Source organism: Petaurus breviceps, unplaced genomic scaffold (assembly GCF_028583685.1).
Source record: "Petaurus breviceps papuanus isolate PSGF00001 unplaced genomic scaffold, PetGlider_PUasm1.0 688, whole genome shotgun sequence".
NCBI classification, from domain to species: domain Eukaryota; kingdom Metazoa; phylum Chordata; class Mammalia; order Diprotodontia; family Petauridae; genus Petaurus; species Petaurus breviceps.
Window position 1 is genome coordinate 17,435,557 of NW_027186457.1, and position 6,182 is coordinate 17,441,738.

Sequence of the window (6,182 nt, forward strand, 5' to 3'; positions counted from 1 at the left end):
TTCTTTAGGCATTATGAAAGTATTACTTCTCATCTATTTGATTTAATCTCACATATCTAACTGCCTTTCAGACAAGTTGAACTGGATGTTCAATAGACATCTTAAACTAAGTATGTTCAAAATAGAACTCATTAACTTTTTCCCTAAACAATCCCACCATTTTTACTTTCACTATTACTATGCATGGCAACCCCATTCTCCCAGTCCCTGAGGCCTCAGAGCCATTTTGGACTCCTCACTATATCTCATCCTCCCCATATCCAATCTGTTGCCCAGAATCTCCTCACTCCAAATCCTGTCTCTATTCAGGGACTAAAGTGATTTTTCCAAAACACATACCCAATCATTTCATCCCCCTACCTAATAAATTCCAGTAGCTCCACATTGCCTTTAAGATCAAATTCAAAATTCTTTGTTTGGCATTCAAAGGTCTTCATAACCTAGTCCCATCCTACCTTTCCAGTCTTCTTCCAGTTGATGCCCTTCCACGTACTTTTCAGTTAAGTAACACTGGCCTCCTGGCTATTCCACAAAGATATTCCACCTCTCAGCTCTAGGCATTTTCTCCAGCTATCCCTCATTCCTGGAATGTCTCCTTCCTCCACTCCATACCTCCCTGCCTTCCTTTCAGTCTCAAAAGTCTTGCCTTCTACTGAAAGCCTAGAAAAACCCCCTTTAATTGTAGTGCTTCCCTCTGTTAATTATTTCCTATTTATCCTGTATATAGTTTGTATTGTATATGTTTGTTTCCATATTGTTTCCCCTATTAGATTGTAAGTTCCTTGAGGGCAGGAACTGCCTTTTGCCTCTTTCTGTATTTTCAGCATTAAGCACAGTACCTGGCACTTATTAGGTGCTTGATGAATGTTTATCCATTGATTGATTAATTTCATTTCATCTTTTAAGATTCTACTGTATTATTACTTTTTATTCAAAATACATAATCCACTTGTTACACCTACCTTTCTGATGTGTCTTGAGTTACATCTCCCTAGGTATGATTTGAAAACAATATATTAACGTAAGTGGATTACTTTGAAGGCTAATTTAGAAAAGTTAAGTTCTTGTGAGTTAATCAAATGAACTCATCTATATGAACTCATCTATATGACAGTAATAACTACAGGATTTTCAAAAGTTACTATTATTCCAACAATTTACTATAGTCAAAACATTTAAAACCCTTCCTAATGGTATCTTCTTTTAGCCATATAAAAATATGGACAGTTTGAAAACCACTAAGAAGGGAACAACATAGATTTGGAGGCAAACAGACTGGACTCCAGAAAGTTGAAAATACAAAATATAACTGAGCCTTTGTTAAGAACCCAGAGAGAGTTGTAAGTAATAAATTTCTGCCATATTTGGTTATAGAAAGATGTGCATTTCCACTAAGCAAAAGATTTTCAAGTACAACAAAACTATTAAGATCTATGGGGAAATAAGGAAACATTTTGAAGAAATCGAAGTGATCATGTAACTGCTAAAATGGTTGCTTTCTTCAATAATTTCCAACCTAAAAGCCTCAGAAAAGGGAATTTTACTTCAGAAATGGAGTAACTAAAGCTGAATCCACAAGATTAGTAGACAGAATACAATACAAAGTGTAAAACACATGAAATAACATCAGAGATCTTAAAAGATTTGTGCTCCCACTCAGCATACAACCTCTTTACCAATATGATTCATCTATAAAAAGCACAATGATAGCAAGCAATCTCCAAAGCTTGTGTTTTAAAGTCCAACTATAGATAGGTGTCCAATTTTCCCATAGCAATCATTCAACCTATTATCTTCAAAAAAGGTAGGAGACATTGAATTTGACCAGCTATTTAAAGTAAAAAGTGGGGGAGTGGCATTCCAGGTGGAGTTAAGATCAGTTTACAGAGTCAGAGGAGAAAAAAGACTTCTATACCAGAAGGGAAGGAGCCTGGAAGTCTAAGATCTACCATTTCACTGTATAGTTTATTAATTTCAGGGACCTAGATTGAAAACACTAACCCCAACGTGGCAGAACATAAGAGCTGAAAGTGATGAAGGTTTGTACTACTCTGAAAGGGCTAGCTGGGGAAGCTAATGGATAAGACAAGAAATTAGACACATCACTGATAATACAAGAAAAAGACTAAAAATCAAAAAGGGAGAAAGTCTGAATAAAAACCTAACTTGCAAGCAGATAAACTACCTGAGCAAAGGAAAAATAAACAAACAACAAACAAAAAAGAAAATCCATACCATCTCAAAGTCAATAAGAAAATTCTACTGAATGTCCCCAAGAAAATGAACTAAGAGCAAGAAAATTCAGAATATTTCCAAAGAGAAAAAAAAAAACATTAAAAAGAAAATATCTGGAACAAAATTGGGTGGGAAATCAGGGCTCTCAAGGCAAAATTTAAAAGCATAGCAGGGTGCAGAACTTAGAAGAAATGATAAGACAATCTCTCCAAAGAATTTGATGCCCAAAAGAAAAAGGACAGATTTGACATTATGTGAGAAAATAACAAAAATACCAAAGTAGAAGAATATTTGGGAAAAAAGGAAATCAGAAGCAACTACTTCAAAATAAACCATCAATCCCGTCAAGGCAAAGTAACTGATCATGAATACAGAATATATAGAGATAACTTAAATATGATAGGTATCCAAGATGAATATAACAAGTTCCCCCAAAAAATCTTAATGCCATACTACAAGACAAAATTAAGAATGCCTAGAACTTTTGAATAGACAAGAAAGCACAGATCACTTGAATTCACAATTTGCTACCAAAGAAAAATATCATCTTTAGAATGCCAAGATATGTGGCAGTTACATTTCACATTAACAAAAAAAAACAAACAAAAACGTCAATAAAATTTGCAATAATTCGAGAAAGATATCCAAATACAAAAACAATCAATTCAAACATGTCTAGACTTTTGTGTCACAAGAAGTCAGAAAACAGAATAAAGTAATACAAAAAGCAAAGTAAATCAAGTCCAACTCCAATATAACATCTTGCAAAACTGAACATATTTTCACAGAAAAAGGATGTCCAGTAAAAGAGAAATATTAGAGGTGTTCCTACCCCCCCACACACAAAGTGAGCATTTTATTTCACTTGCAAATATTTCTAAACAACAATAAAAAAGTTGGTAAGTAAATATTAATTATCAAGGAAAGACTAAGAAATGAACTCAATCCACTTACATTTATAAGATCTTAAGAAAAAGTACTTGAACTTGTGAGGAAAACAAAAGAACAAAGAGAAATTATCAAGAGACAAAAAGAAACTAAGAAACTCAAACTTAAAAGAAACAAAAGAAAATGAGTTGAATTAATATTACATGTGATCTCGTGATCCTCGGTAGATGAATCAGTTTTTTTTTGTGAGAGAGATAACACAGTGGGAAGATGCATGAAAGGGAAGAAGTGAGGCAAGATACAGAGAAAAGCCAAGGATTGACCTCCAATCAATCCAGTGCTAAATGGAGAAGGACTAGTCATTTGTAATTACTCAATGAATGTGAACTGTGTTAAAATCAGATAGGAACAATAAAGGAGATGGACTGGAATGCAGTTGGTATGTAATATTTGTGTATATGCACATGTATATATGTATACAGACATACACATTACATAAAAGTCTGGAAGATACATTACATATTATAACACATATTTATATACACATGCATGTATATATTACATATATACTTATCCATATATGTATATGTGATAGAGAGAGAGAATGGAATGTAGGTACTTTACTTAAGAAATTATGAAAATATTAAGTGCACAACTTCTGAGTATAAATGAAGAAATGATTTCATAGTTATTAATTACTTAGAGATGTTTTAAAAAGTCAGCAATTAAAGGCAAAGGTGTTCAGTCACAATGCTGACAACTCTGTGAAATGTTTCATTAATTTAACCTAAGAAAACTTTAGGGTTGATATTGGTTCATTTTCACACATACCTCAGTTGCAATCCCCCAAAGGGTAATGAACTAAATTATAATGTCATAGCGAAGAGAACTTTGAAAATAGAATTATTATAATCTTCAGGAAGCATTCTTCCCCAAGAATCTCTATAATTATTCAAGTGAAATGATTTTAATTTTTTTTTTTTGCTTTGCCCAAGAGGTTTATTGTTCATTTTCCATGACAGTCACCTTGGAAGGACTTTGATCTCTAATTTGACAGATGAGAAAACTAAGAACTAAAAAGGAACTCATTTACTAATTCTTAACTTAGGAATTACATACTACATTCCCTGAGGCCCAAGAGAATTTCTTAAGCGTCTCAGGCAACCTTTCCCATTGCAAATGTGAGTGATTTTTCATTATACAGCAGTTGTAAAATGTCATTCTAGGCTTTATTTTCAACATTTTCAAAATGACCTTTTTTATATTTTTCACAATGGAAGAAAAAAACAAGAAATGAGCACTTTATACCATGAGGGATTAGCTGTGTTCCTAAAATAGTGTGTCAGCATTCTTCAGTTGACAGTTATAGTGTGGTATACTACAAGGTCTTACACAGTCATTAAAAGTTTAGACTTAGTGAATTATTTTCAGTCAAATATAAGAACACATATAGACCTAAGACTTCAGTGGAGAATGCTTAAGGTGGATCATGGGATAGTAGTTATAGGATTGAAAGGGGCCATAGAGTCCGACTCCCTCATTTTACAAATGAAGAAACTTAGTTTAGATGACTTACCCCAGGTCATATAGAAAATAAATGTCAGAAAGGGCCTCAGATTTGAATTCGAGTAATTTGACTCCAGAAAATCCCTTTATGTAGACAGATGAGCAACTTGTCAATAATTCATAGATTTCATGAACTTCCTGAGGAGCCGAAAAGACTGTGTTTTACAAAAGGTTTGTATGTGTCAGAAGCAAGACTTGAACCCAGGTCTTTCTAGTTCTATAGCTGTTTCATTTTGTCATATTGACTCTCTAGTACTGATATGCCACTTTAAGGTTTGAAAAGGTTTTTTTTACATAAATTATCTCATTGGAATCTCCCAACAACCCTTTGGGCTAGTAGTACAAGGTATACGTTGAAAGACCAAGCTACAATCTACACTGCCGACTAGCTTCTGCACTTCTTATTCTGAGCTCAAAGTCATGCTAGACTATAAAGCTATCCCAGGATCACTTTGGAAATATTCAAGAATAATGTCAACCTTGTGATAACTCAAAGGTAACAGTTCTGTTGCTTTGACAAACAAGAAGAGTTGATATTTGTGTTAAAAGAATAGAATGTCTTTGCTTTTCTAAGCACAAATAATATAGTTTCATCAATGGGAATAATGAATTGATCAAGAAAAGGAAATTATGTTGAGAAGTCCATTATATCCCTAAGAAAAAAACTCATAAATGATAGGGAAGGACAGTTGACTAGGTTGTTTTCATGAAAGTGATATGAAAGTCACAGTCATATCTGTCTGGCTTCTCTCCATTCCCCAACTCAGGTGTGTGCGCGCACGCGTGTGTGTGTGTGTGTGTGTGTGTGTGTCTTCCCCTAACCTTCCCTCAAAAAAAAAAAAGCACAGGAGGAGTCCAGAATATATATGTGCTATGACTTTTTTTTAATCCTGTAAGCATTTCTTAAATGGTATAAGCACCTACTATGTGTCCAGCACTCTTCAGGAGATGCAAATACAAAAATGAAACAGTCCTTTCCCTTAAGGACCTTATAGTCTACTGGGGTTCATGTTACATGCATATAGATACATAAATGGAAAGACTACTAAATTTACACTAAAAAGAATGAAGATTTCAATTCAAACTCTGGTTCTTCTACTTATTCCCTGTTTGAATTTGGGAAAGGTAATTTTGTCTTTTTATAATTAAGTTTTCTCATGTTTATGTGACAAGACCCTTCTCAACCTTTCCTTCCCTGCCAAAAGTGTGCTCTGTTGATATTTCTAGTGACTATATGGAAACAGAGCAGGCCAGTTTTTGACCATAAAAGGTTATCTTCAAGATTCCCCTAATTGGCTGCTAAGCCACAAGAACTAGGGGCTCACTACAAAAAAACGCCATTAGAAACTGGCATTCTCTTGGATCTGGATCTCCAAGAAATTTGATGATTGATTGGTGAAGGATGGATTTTTTCCTACCCCACTATAAGAATGATCTCATCCACATGTCAACTAGCATGAGGGTATTTAACCAATCAATCTTGCTCCTGTGTC